Below are 14988 nucleotides of genomic sequence, written 5' to 3'. Positions count from 1 at the left end.
TTGTGATAATAGATCAAACCTATATTGGTGTGATCATAGAAATTCAAATTCTGAGCGTGATGTAGCTGTAGAAATCAGACTGCCCAACCGACGCAACAACTCCGGGCTACACTAAACGACACAATAATGACCAGCAACCGCGCATGCAAATGAAACGTTTGCAATAGCCGGCAGTCTGTGCACGAACCATAATAATCTTGTAGGTTTTGATGACATTAGGGACATATCGTTACAAGAAAATGACGACTGTGAAAATACACTTCGACATCCTCTTGTAAAAACATCCTTAGGAAACGTTTCACTTTCTGCTATACTTGATTCTGGTAGCCCAGTTAATGTGATTAGTGAGACAGTGTTAAGTAAATGTGCTCAATCATCTGTTTGTCCAATTTTGTCTCTATTCAGAACCAAACTGAAGGGGGTGATTCAAGGAAAGAGTGTAGATGTGTGTAATCTAACTTCGTTAGTTTTCATTTGTAAAGGACACAAGTTTTCAGCATATTTGAGATAGTTCCTCTTCTTTCAACAAAAGAAATTTTAGGTGTGTAGTTTCTACGTGAACAGAAAGCGACGTTAAACTTTTTTGATGCTGAAGTAATGTTGCAAGTAAATCAGGTACCTGTAATGCTTATATTTCAAGGTTGGTTAAGGAAGCTGAAGATGGGAACAGTTTGCATTTTCTCTTTCCGCTCGAGGCACAACACTCACTGAATTTGTCTGTCGATTGCATGATCGATGTAACAACACTTCATTGTGAAGCTGAACAATCTATTACCACAGAAAATTAATTAAAAAGCAAGTACTCAGGGATGAAGTACGTTCTGATTAAGACACACATGAATTATTAGAACCTTTACAGTCACATTCTGAAGTTTTTTCTCACAAGGCAGGAATTAGACTAAATTACAAATTCAATGTTAAGAAACATAACAAATTTTTGTACCAGCTTATGCTTGAGCCGTGCGTGGCTCGTGTTCCCGCCGTCATGTATCTCACACCCTGTTTTTAACGTACTTCCATCTCACTATGTTGCTTTAAATTACTACTGTCACTGAGTTGCTGCTGTGCCTGACCGTGAGCGGCGTTAGCAGCGCGTATCGATATACACCCTCTGGTAGTATCTTTGCTCGACTGCTATTGCTTCCCGCTCGTTGTCTGTTGTTAGGGAGTTGGTGACGGTTCGGGTTGCGAGTCCGGGCTGCCAGTCTGTTGGAACGCGGCTGCCGGTCGCACAGTTTCAATGCGGCATTAGTGCAGTCGGGTTGGAGCAGTGAGGTCTGCGTCGACATGGCTCGCCCGACCATTGACGCCACGCATCACTTGAGCCGGGCCACGGTCTTGGTGAATCGTTGGTCGGTCGTTTTTGTTCGCCGATCGTTCATTAGTCGGCTGTGTGTGTGTGTGTGTGTGTGTGTGTGTGTGTGTGTGTGTGCGTGCGTGCATCGACCCCCATTTGGATTCGTGTGCCGGCCGCAGTGGCCGAGTGGTTCTAGGCGCTTCAGTCTGAAACCGCGCGACCGCTACGGTCGCAGGTTCGAATCCTGCCTCGGGCATGGATGTGTGTGATGTCCTTGTATGTGTGTATGTGTGGAAGTAGGTTACAGTACGCTTGTTCGCCCACTGCTTGAATACTGCTCAGCAGTGTGGGATCCGTACCAGATAGGGTTGATAGAAGATATAGAGAAGATCCAACGGAGAGCAGCGCGCTTCGTTACAGGACCATTTAGTAATCGCGAAAGCGTTACGGAGATGATAGATAAACTACAGTGGAAGACTCTGCAGGAGAGACGCTCAGTAGCTCGGTACGGGCTTTTGTCAATGTTTCGAGAACATACCTTCACCGAAGAGTCAAGCAGTATATTGCTCCCTCCTACGTATATCTCGGGAAGAGACCATGAAGATAAAATCAGAGAGATTAGAGCCCACACAGAGGCATATCGACAATCCTCCATTCCACGAACAATACGAGACTGGAATAGAAGGGAGAACCGATAGAGGTACTCAAGGTACCCTCCGCCACACACCGTCAGGTGGCTTGCGGAGTATGGATGTAGATGTAGATGTAGATATAGATGTAGGTTAGTTAGGTTTAAGTAGTTCTAAGTTCTAGGGGACTGATGACCTCAGATGTTAAGTCCCATAGTGCTCAGAGCCATTTGAACCATTTGTATTCGTGTATGGTGCGTTACCGTTGTGTATCGTTCAGGTCTTTGTGCAAGTGTTTGTCAGGTTGTATGTGTGTAGTTCGCGTTATTTCCCTTGACGAGTTATTTTAAATGTTGTCGGCGTACTGCCTCTGAGAGCACGGTCGTCTTATCTGGCGACGTGTAACTGGTTCTCTGAGCGCTTCTGGGCCCCTTCAATTACCATCTTGTGGTACTTGGGTCGGCCCTTTCCTGGTGCAGGGATGTCGTTTTGCCAGTGGGCGTGTTTCCTCTGCATAGTTGGGTCCGAGCCAGTATTTCCGCCGTCGTGTGTCTGGAAGTGAGTGGGAAGCGTACCAGCAGTGCAGTCGCGACGGGGCAGCAGTCGCGACAGACCAGCAGGCAGCCGGTCGGTTGCTGTGGACCGGGGATGATATGTCGCGCAGTGCAGTCGCTGGGTCCGCTGCCGGTCCCTGCGCAGTGTCGTAGCGTGTCTGGAGCTCTCCGAACGCTACGAGCTTCGCGGTTTGCCAACCCAGGACGTCAAAGTTGAGTGTGGTTTTAAGTACCCAACCCTCGTCCATTCATGTTGTGGTTCGTTTCGGTAGTTCGCTGTTGGGGAGGTTTTCCTGTGACAAACGTTGAGTGTTTGTACATATTTGATTGTGGATAATTAAATTTTCTCTTTGAGTTCTCATGTACTTTTTGATGGGAAGCAAGTCGTTGTGTCGGCCGGTTCGTGGCTGTCCCCTGGTTGGGTTCCGACGGATCAAGTGTAGCTGGGCTGTCTCGTCTAAGCGAACGAGGGCAGACCGACCTCCCTGGAGGCTTCTGAGTGCCACCGGTGTTTAATTATCAGTTATCAGCTACTTTAAATTTGAGGCTTATGGTTATTTGTTTATATTTTCTTAAAAATTTTGCTAAATTAACTTTTAAGTTTATCTTTCACGCTTAAATATTGCGGCCTTCTGCCTTTAAAGATTATGGTACTATATTTTAAAATTTGGAATCTTAATCGTGGCCATTGGTATTGCAGCTTGCATATGTATGTTCTACCTGCTTAGCCTTAAGGCTTTCCACGTAGCCGTGATACGCTGTTTATTTGATTTACTTCTTTAATTGCATTTTTAATCTTGTTGATTCTTAACATTTTTTGTTGTTAAACATCCTGGCCTTCTGCCTTTAAAAGTCTGTGGCAATATATTCTGACATTTTGGAAATTTAATTGTGGCCCTCAGCCATTTGTATTGCACTTTGCATATGTTTGTTGGTTTTTTGAAATTATTTTATTGCTGTCTTAATAGAATTTTAATATTGTTGAGATTTCTTGTTTGGACACCTTCAGCCGTGAAAGAGTTGCATTCGGTAAAGGTCCAGCTATGTGCCGCTTTGGTTGTAAAGGTTATTAAATTACAATAAATGACAATTAGCGGAAACTGACCTCAACCTTTTGCCCTTTCCACAATCCTATTACCTGTTCTGTCCAGTGGGTTTAGCGGGCGTATAAACGTTATTCCATTGACATACAGAGATAAGGTTAAGCAGGATATACAGTCGATGCTAAATCAGGGAATTATTGAGCATGCTGTGACTACATACAACAGTCCGTTAAATGTTGTTAAAAAGAAAGACGATTGTGTTAGACTTGTTCTCAATTCCAGATAGATCAGCACTATAATACAACCTGAAACAGATCGACCACAAACACTAGACAAATTTTTACAGAAATTTCAGAGTGTAGAGGTGATATGTTCTCTTGATTTACGATATAATTTTTGGCGAATCGAATTGTATCCCGAATGTAGAAAATATGCAGCCTTTCTCTGTTTTGGAAACTGCTATCAATTTCGAAAATTATCATTTGGTCTCAATGTTTCATCCGCTGCATTTATCCGAGGCCTGAATACTATCTTACCTAAGCATTTAAAAGACAGGATCACCACCTATGTTGACGACATTTTGGTTACGGAAAATTCGTGGACGGGACACATTGAGGTACTGAGCGGACTATTAGAGACATTTCTTGAGTAACGCATTACAGCCAATTTAGAAAAATCAGTATTTGGTAATAACAAATTAAATCTCTTGGCTACATTGTCTCTACGAAAGGTATATCACTCGATACAGAAAAAGTGAAATCAATCTAAGAAATGCCTGTATCAATCAACAAATTGCAACTTTGAGGATTCTTAGGTCTTGTGAATTTTTATCGACGTTTCGTCAGCTTAGAGCGCTTATCTAGGCTTACACTACGTCAAATCACTGGTACGAATATAGTTAAGGACTGGAACGATGTCATCGAGACCGATCACGATGATATGAAAACTGCGTTGCTCAATGCACCCATATTATCGTAATTTATCTCTTGACTGTTGCCTTTCGACGAATAGTTCAAAATCTGGTCTCGGTGTACACTTGTTTCAAGAAATGGTAGCCGGCCGAAGTGGCCGTGCGGTTAAAGGCGCTGCAGTCTGGAACCGCAGGACCGCTACGGTCGCAGGTTCGAATCCTGCCTCGGGCATGGATGTTTGTGATCTCCTTAGGTTAGTTAGGTTTAACTAGTTCTAAGTTCTAGGGGACTAATGACCTCAGCAGTTGAGTCCCATAGTGCTCAGAGCCATTTGAACCATTTGAACAAGAAATGGTACAAAATGCAATTCTTACACAGAAACGTAAAGCTTTTGCCAGTCGAGTCTTAACCTAAGCCGAAGGTAACTATTCTGTCACTGAGCTCGAAGCATTAGCCATAGTTTGGGCATTTGATAAATTTTGTTACTTTCTACAAGGTAAACACACTAACGTATACACCGATCATCGGGCACTTCAGTTTCTTATGACAGCTAAACTGAATCATGCCCATTTCAGACTTGAGCTTTGTTTCTTCAGAAATTCAGTTTCGCTGTGATTTACAATCCGGGTTCGGAAAACATTACTACTGATGTACTTTCACGTACACATGTTGCTTTAGCACAAAGTAATGAAGATTACAAGGAAAATAATTTACGTTTGTTATAGATGCAAAGAGTAACTGCTGAAAACTTTATTTCATGCCCATATTGTGGTATTGTTCGTGAACACGAGAAAGATACGATTTGGAAAGAGATAAAGTAGAAATGGTAAAAGATTCAAGTAGTGTAATAAGATAGTTTCACATTATATGTAACAGCTGTGGTCTAGGGGCGTCGGCACGGTAGCTCAGCGTGTTCGGTCAGAGGGTTAGCAGCCCTCTCTAATAAAAAAACTGAGTTAATCGATCAACAACGAACTTAAACGGATGTCTTACGACGTCCGCCCCGAGCACATTAAACGAACAAAAGCGAACAAAATGAGATTAAAAAAAAAAGGGGGTAGCGTCTTTGATTCATAATCAAAAAGTGTTCGGTCTTAGCATAAGAAGTCACCCTCATTCTGCCAACGGCCTTGCCAAAGAGGGCGGAAGAGCGGACAGAGGTTCAGTGCACTCACTTGTCCTAAGTGTGGGAAACTGCCCCTAAGGACGGAAAAATCAGCAATGATCAACGGTAAGAAGATGCAGAAGGCAATGGAAGCAACTGCATTAAAGACACGTAATATCTATCCACAAATCATGTGGCATGTAATTGAAGAAGTGTCATGATCTCTCAATTGCAAAAGATTCCGGGAGGGTACTGGCAAGGGGGAGGTTACCGTGATCAATGGAAGGGTAACGTTCTACGAGTCGGGCCATGGCATATCAGAAGCTTGAACGTGATAGGGAAACTAGAAAATCTGAAAAGGGAAATTCAAAGGCTCAATCTAGATATAGTAGGGGGTCAGTGAAGTGAAGTGGAATGAACACAAGGATTTCTTGTCAGATGAGTATAGGGTAATATCAACAGCAGCAGAAAATGGTGTAACAGGAGTAGGATTCTTTATGAATAGGAAGCTAGGGCAGAGAGTGAGTTTCAAAAATGGTTCAAATGGCTCTGAGCACTATGCGACTTAACATCTTAGGTCACCAGTTCCCTAGACTTAGAACTATTTAAACCTAACTAACTCATGGACAGCACACACATCCATGCCCGAGGCAAGATTCGAACCTGCAACCGTAGTAGCAGCGCGATACCGGACTGGAACGCCTAGAACCGCTCGGCCACAACGGCCAGCAGTGTGTTTCTGTGAGCAATTCAGTGACAGGGTTCTTCTTATCAGAATCTACCGCAAAACCAACACCTACAACGATAGTTCAGGTATTCATGACGAGGACGCAAACTGAAGATGAAGAAATAGAGTAAGTGTATGAGGATATTGAAAGGGTAATACAGTATGCAAAGGAGGATGAATCTCTAATAGTCATGGGGGACTGGACTGCAGTTGTAGGGGAAGGAGTAGAAGAAAAGCTTACAGGAGAATATAGGCTTGGGACAAAGAATGAGAGAGGAGAAAGATTAATTGAGTTCTGTAACAAGTTGCTGATTCTTCTCGCCTGTCTGGTTTGTGAATATCAGACAGCAGATAAATGATAATTATTATTAATAATAGTAGTGATCAGATTATACAACCTTTGCACGCTTGACAATGGCGCGGGATTAGCCGAGCGGTCTAAGGCGCTGCGGTCATGGACTGTGCGGCTGGTCCCGGCGGAGGTTCGAGTCCTCCCTCGGGCATAGGTGTGTGTGTTTGTCCTTAGGATAATTTAGGTTAAGTAGTGTGTAACCTTAGGGACTGATGACCTTAGCGGTTAAGTCCCATAAGATTTCACACATTTTTTAGGCTTTTTGCGTAAGGTCCGTTCATCGTAAGTTTGACCGTGTGTGATTCTTTATCGCACTTCGTACATTGAATAATTCCAAAGCTTTGGTTTGCACTGGACATTTTGTAGACGGAACCTTTAGCCTTGCTAAGACACTGTTAAAATGGAACAATAGCCTGCAACATAAATGAAACATAAGATTAAAGAATATCGCTGTATTCATAAAATATTATACTAAGTTGACTAACACAGACACATTAATTCTGTTGCTGTGTGCAACTATGAGTACGCCTTGTGAGATTGCGTCTCAATACATATAATAATAGCGGTGTGCCAAATAATTATCTGCAGCGATCGCAGATATGCGTTCGATCAGGACGACTTCCAGAACAAAAAAGATGCCGTCTTCTCGACAAGACCACTGAACTGCTCAATTATTCTAATGTTTCAGCTGTTGCAGGCCACAATCGATACAACCGCTTATACCAATTAATATCTCATGTAATTTTTTTATTTATATTCTGAACTTATACCTAGGTTTTTGCTATATATCCACTCCCATCCTACAAATGTACCTTTAAAATTTTCAGCTAGTAATAGCGAATACCCTGTTCAAGAATCACGAGAGGAGGAGGTATACTTGGAAAAGGCCGGGTGATAGAGATTCCGAAATCAGGTACTGGATTGTAAGGCATACCTAGGAGCAGACATAGAATCAGACCACAATATAGTAGTGATGAAGTGTAGGCTGAAGTTGAAGACATTAGTCAGGAAGAATCAAATACGCAAAGAAGTGGGATACGGAACTAGTAAGGAATGACGACGTACCGATGAAGTTCTCTAAGGCTATAGATACAGCAATAAGGAATAGCTAAGTAGGCAGTACAGTTAAAGAGGAACGGACATCTCTAAATAGGGCCTTCACAGAAGTTGGGAAGGAAAACATGAGAACATAGGTACAAAGAAAGTAACTGCGAAGGAACCATGGATAACGGTAGAAATACTTCAATTGATCGATGAAAAGAGGAAGTACAAAAATGTTTCGGGAAACTCAGGAAAGCATAAATACAAGTCGTTGAGGAATGAAATAAATAGGAAGTGCAGGGAAGCTAAGACGAAATGGCTGCAGGAAAAATGTGAAGAGATCAAAAAAGAAATGATTGTCGGAAGGACAGGCTTAGCATACAGGAAAGCCAAAACAACCTTCGGTGACATTCAAAACAAGGGAGGTAAAATTAAGAGTGCAACGGGAACTCCACTGTTAAATGGAGAGAGCGGATAGGTGGGAAGAATACATGGAAAGCCTCTATGACTGGGAAGATTTGTCTGATGTGATAGAAGAAGGAACAGGAATCGATTTAGATCCAGTGTATGAATCAGAATTTAAAAGAGATTTGGAGGACTTAAGGTCAAATAAAGCAGAAGGAATAGATAATGTTCCATCAGAATTTCTAAAATCATTGGGGGAAGTGGCAACAAAACGACTATTCACCTTGGTGTGTAGAATGTATGAGTCTGGCGACATACTATCTGACTATCGGAAAAGCACCATCCACACAATTCCGAAGACGGCAAGAGCTGACAAGTGCGAAAACTATCGTACAATCAGCTTAACAGTTCATGCATCCAAGTTGCTTACAAGAATAATATCCAGAAGAATGGAAAAGAAAATCTGAGGTTGGTTTTAGGAAAAGTAAAGGCACGAGAGAGGCAATTCTGACGTTGTGGTTAATAATGGAAGCAAGACTAAAGAAAAATGAAGACACGTTCATAGGATCTGTCGACCTGGAAAAAGCGTTCGACAATGTAAAATGGTGCAAGATGTTCGAAATTGTGAAAAAGGTACGGATAAGCTAAGGGAGAGACGGGTCATACAATATGTAGAACAGTCAAGAGGGAATAATAAGAGAGGACGACCAAGAACGAAGTGCTCGTATTAAAAAGGGTGTAAGACAAGGATGTAGGGTTTAGCCCCTATTGTTCGATCTGTACATCGAGGAAACAATGATGGAAATAAAAGAGAGGTTCAGTAGTGGAAATAAATTCAAGGTGAAGGGATGTCAGTGATACGATTCGTTGATGACATTGTTATCCTGAGTGAAAGTGAAGAAGAATTACATGATCTGCTGAACGGAATGAAAATTCTAATTAGCACACAGAATGTACTGAGAGTAAATCGAAGAAAGACGAAAGTAATGAGAAGTACTAGAAATTAGAACAGCGAGAAACTTAACATCAGGATTGGTGTTCACGAAGGAGATGAAGTTAAGGAATTCTGCTACCCAGGCAGTAAAATAACCAATGACGGGCGGAGCAAGGAGGACATCAAAAGTAGACTTGCTATGGCAAAAAGGGCATTCCCGGCCAAGAGAACCCTACTCATACCAAATATCACCCTCAACTTGGGGAAGAAATTTCGGAGAATGTATGTCTGGAGAACAGCATTATATGGTAGTGAAACATGGACTGTGGGAATACCGGAACAGAAGAGGATCGAAGCATTTGAGATGTGTTGCGACAGATGAATGTTGAAAATTAGGTGGACTGATAAGGTAAGGAATGAGGAGGTTCTACGCAGATTCGGAGAGGAAAGGAATATTTGGAAAACACTGATAAGGAGAAGGGACAGGATGGTATACTTCAACAATACTGAAAAGCGAATTCGTACCGTCGTAGAAAAATAGAAACCGTGCCAAAATGCAAAACCATCTACCATTACGCACAGATCACCACTATTTCTGATAATTCCTGTGAAACTAAGAGAATCAGTCGCTGTTGACATTTTCGGTCCTGTTACGAGGTGTAAACAGGGCCATTCATTTGATTTTGTAGCTGTTGAGCTTACCTCTAAATTTGTGTCATTCTTAAATTCACGGGAAGCTACTGCAAAATCAGTTTCTATAGCAGAAGTAGGGCATTTCTGATAATGGCCCACAATTTACTCCTGATATATGGCTAAAAACTTTGAGACGTAGGAGAATTAGACCAATATTTATATCATGTTTTATGCCATATTGTAACCCCTCAGAACGTATTATGAAAGAATTAGGTAAAATTTGAAGGTTTTATCATCAACACAGAAATTTTGATTCACACATACCTGATTTTCAAAATATCATTAATGAACTACGGAGTGATTCTAAAGTCCTTGTACTAAAGAATAAACCACCACCAGATCGCATGAAACAGTCAGTAGCCTTCCCGACACAACGACATGTTAGAGACGGTGAAATAATTAATTTAACATTGGAAAACAATAAAGCTTAAGAATAAAGTAATAAACTACAGGATCCACGAATGAACATCAACAGTTTACAGCTAGTTAAGAAAGTGTTGCCCAAATCGCATCGTTCATCTCGTAAAGGAAAGTAGTAGCAAGTTTGGTACGAAGGTCTTTTCGCATACGGCGAATCGCAAATACAAATACTGTGGAACTTAAAACCATACGCACTCCTAAACCAACAAGTCTTCATCATGTATCGAACATCAAAGTGTACAAAGAATAGTACCCTAGTGGGTTAATTGTCCATTGGCAAATGTACGCAGTGGCGAGCATAGGTGCCCCAGCTGTTGCAGTGCATTTTCTTTCTTAAGCTTTCAGCACTGTTTCATACTCTTCAACTAATCTGTGTATCTGTTAATGAATCTCTTACTGCCAATCCACTAAACGCGGAACTATAAAGAGTAGTCCAAAAACGGCTCTGAGCACTATGGGACCTAACTTCTGAGGTCATCAGTCCCATAAAACTTAGAAGTACTTAAACCTAACTAACCTATGGACATCACACACTCCCATGCTCGAGGCAGGATTCGGACCTGCGACCGTAGCGATCTCGCGGTTCCAGACTGTAGCGCCTAGAACCGCTCGGCCGCGCCGGCCGGCTAAAGAATAGTGACGATCTATGATTTGTGTTATGTGAAGAAAAGTACTTTGAATTTCTGACACGCTGATAATACTGTGGAAAGAGACTATTTTTGCATCTATATTTGCACTGTGGCAATATGGAATGGTAATCCCTTTGTAAGCAATTTGAAATCAGCTGGTATTATTCTGAGTTTACTGGTGAAGTATCTGATAGAAATGTAATACTATTATATTATTTCTTGAATTTTGAATTTTTCTTTTGAGATAGCACAGTAGACTTGGTTTCGAGGTTCTAAGATATTAATTCTTTCTTCAGGAAGATAGGTTGCACATATAATGTGTCTTATGATAATTTGTCATCTACATTTTGCTTTACCTTTACTAGAAAGAATATTGTTTTATTTTTGAGGAAAGTGAGTGAGATGACTCTTTCTGTAGGTACATATTTTGTGAAATACGTCTCGATATGTAGAGATATAACTGCTGATTTTATTTTGTATAAGAAATTGAACTGGGGAAGGTATTTCTTATGGGCAGTAGTTTAAATAGGAACGTATTTTGGAAGAGTGATAATTTCAGAGTTTTATGCATACACATGATGAATATACGGAATTCTGTGCGATATAGATATGGGATATGATGAGGAATTATGATTTAGGATTACCACATGACGCTTATGACGTTATTATGGGTTATTATGGTGCAATTATTGTATATTATAGTGAAATTATGGTATATTATGTGAAGTGGATAATGATTCGTAGAATATTACGCTGAAGGTGAATGAAGTATGAATTATATACGATTTAGTGAGGAAGCATTTTTTCCAGCCGTTTATGGAAAAAGACTTGGTAAGGAGTGTATACTCTTCAAAAGAAATGTAAGTGACGTGCACTTAAGTGGTGTTTATGAAATGGGTGGAGCCCTGAGCTATATCCAAATGGCTAAAAGAGCCACAAGCAAATGGAAATGCTATCTTACATTAAAATCAAAATTAGATGATTCATATCTCTGTGAATATCTTAGAAGACAAATAAGAAATGTATTTTACGAGGGCAGTTCAATAAGTAATGTAACACATTTTTTTTCTCGGCCAATTTTGGTTGAAAAAAACGGAAATTTCTTGTGGAATATTTTCAAACATTCCCGCTTCGTCTCGTATAGTTTCATTGACTTCCAACAGGTGGCAGCGCTGTACGGAGCTGTTAAAATGGCGTCTGTAACGGATGTGCGTTGCAAACAAAGGGCAGTGATCGAGTTTCTTTTGGCGGAAAACCAGGGCATCTCAGATATTCATAGGCGCATGCAGAATGTCTACGGTGATCTGGCAGTGGACAAAAGCACGGTGAGTAGTTGGGCAAAGCGTGTGTCATCATTGCCGCAAGGTCAAACAAGACTGTCTGATCTCCCGCGTGCGGGCCGGCCGTGCACAGCTGTGACTCCTGCAATGGCGGAGCGTGCGAACACACTCGTTCCAGATGATCGACGGATCACCATCAAACAACTCAGTGCTCAACTTGACATCTCTGTTGGTAGTGCTGTCACAATTGTTCACCAGTTGGGATATTCAAAGGTTTGTTCCCGCTGGGTCCCTCGTTGTCTAACCGAACACCATAAAGAGCAAAGGAGAACCATCTGTGTGGAATTGCTTGCTCGTCATGTGGCTGAGGGTGACAATTTCTTGTCAAAGATTGTTACAGGCGATGAAACATGGGTTCATCACTTCGAACCTGAAACAAAACGGCAATCAATGGAGTGGCGCCACACCCACTCCCCTACCAAGAAAAAGTTTAAAGCCATACCCTCAGCCGGTAAAGTCATGGTTGCAGTCTTCTGGCGCTGAAGGGGTTATTCTGTTCGATGTCCTTCCCCATGGTCAAACGATCAACTCTGAAGTGTATTGTGCTACTCTTCAGAAATTGAAGAAACGACTTCAGCATGTGCGTAGGCACAAAAATCTGAACGAACTTCTCCTTCTTCATGACAACGCAAGACCTCACACAAGTCTTCGCACCCGAGAGGAGCTCACAAAACTTCAGTGGACTGTTCTTCCTCATGCACCCTACAGCCCCGATCTCGCACCGTCGGATTTCCATATGTTTGGCCCAATGAAGGACGCAATCCGTGGGAGGCACTACGCGGATGATAAAGAAGTTATTGATGCAGTACGACGTTGGCTCCGACATCGACCAGTGGAATGCTACCTTGCAGGCATACAGGCCCTCATTTCAAGGTGGCGTAAGGCCGTAGCATTGAATGGAGATTACGTCGAAAAATAGTGTTGTGTAGCTAAAAGATTGGGGAATAACCTGGTGTATTTCAATGCTGAATAAAACAACCCCTGTTTCAGAAAAAAAAAGTGTTGCATTACTTATTGAACTGCCCTCGTATATCATGTAATAGCTGTAGAGCGGGGCTAAAAAGCAAGTACCAAAAACTAATATCCCATCTCGAATCGAATTTCATAAATTTGCTTATTTCACACAGATACTGGTATTAACGGAACGTTTAGATTTGTGCGACAGTAAAACAATATAAGACCACGAAAGTCATGTTCAGAAAAAAGACGACATTAAATTTTAATATTGTCTTTTTGAGTACCCTCGACAACCTCCCTTATCACGCTACTTGGGCTACTGAAAACGGGCGCGAAAATCCTATGCACATATAACGTCGTCATCACACGGAACTCGAGACATTTATTTGAAGTTACCAACAACGGTTTTATATTTAACTAACATATGATTAATTATCAGTAACCTACATTAATATGTCTGGATGCAAAAACTACGTTGGCCTTGAAAAGGCACACGTTTCCCACGCAAAAAACGTACTGGGATTTGCTTGCTAGGTGTGTTATGGGACAGACGTCTTTTGCAATTTCAGTGTGTGTCAAAGTTCTGCGCAATGTTAGCGCCTTTGCTCGAACTATAATGTATATGATATGTAAGTAGAGTCTGAAGCAACAATAAACCGTGAAGATTACTGAAACGGACAGCCTTTTCGTAAGTTGCTTGTATTAATTTTGCAAAATTCGTTGGGTAAAATGTCTAGTGTCTTGCTACGTCGAACGTGGAGACACAAAGTAGTCGTTTTCGATTTCAGTGAGATTTTGGGCTTAACCTACGGTGCTGAACTTATGTCAGGCGTGACGACACACGCAAATCAACCGAAATTTCGAGGGCAGATACCAATACTTAAGTTTATTTGCTAACATGTATGCAGAACATGTTAGTGAAATGGAGCTTGCCCGTAAATGTTGAAGTTCAGGTACCTGGAGATGACCTCAAAAATTGGAAGAGGTCTCAAAACAAAAGCTAATTTATCTTTCACCCTTTTCTAAGGTTCATCTTATAGATTTTAAAGGTTCATTTCGTACGCTCCAGTGTCAGAAATCTCGATAAGTCATTTAACATTGCCATTCATCGAAATTTATGAAGTTATGTATAAGATCCAAGGGTATCAAATATTCGATAACTTTGAGACTATTAGCGAATAAGCGAATACTTCATCGGATGACGCCTTTCAAACAGAGATTAAAATATATTTTGCCTTAGTCTTCTGGACTGTTTTCTAGAACTAGGCAGCAGAACTTAGGCAAAATAATTCTTCCCCAGATGTACTAATGATGGTTGTGCTTTGTCCGAGATTTGTAGCAGATATATTTCCCTCGCTGTGTCGAACTTCAGTCGTAAGACACATATTTGTATAGTTATGAAAGCCTAAATGCATTTGGTTCAGTTTTCGTACTCTTTTCTTGTATATTTGTTGTACTCCAATTATTTTATAATAATTGTCAACCTACTGGTTGATCAAAAAGTCAGTATAAATTTGAAAACTTAATAAACCACGTAATGATGTAGACAGAGAGGTGAAAAATTGACAAACATGCTATGAATGACAGGGGGTTTTATTAGTACAAAAGAAACTAAGTTCACAAAATGTCCGACGGATGGCGCTGGTCAGCGAAATGTCAGTGACTGTGCATGACAATCGTGTATAAAAGGAGCTGTATTGAGAGAGAGAGAATTCGAGGGTTGGATTCCCTCATTTCCGCATCGAGGACTCGCACTGCCTGGGCTACTCTCAGGGTGTATCTTCGACGTGGAAGAGCCCCAACCGTGCTTGTCGCGTTGTTGCCCGTCTGCGCGCCGCCACTGCTGCCTGCCGCCGCCGCCGCCGCCGCCGTCGTCTGTTCGCCGCCGCCCGGTGCTTGCCGCCGCCGCCGCCGCCGCCGTCGCTTGGTCGCCGTCTGTCGGTGCTCGCCG

The sequence above is a fragment of the Schistocerca serialis genome, chromosome 9 (assembly GCF_023864345.2).
Source record: "Schistocerca serialis cubense isolate TAMUIC-IGC-003099 chromosome 9, iqSchSeri2.2, whole genome shotgun sequence".
NCBI lineage: Eukaryota > Metazoa > Arthropoda > Insecta > Orthoptera > Acrididae > Schistocerca > Schistocerca serialis.
Note: the sequence above shows the minus strand (reverse complement) of the source record.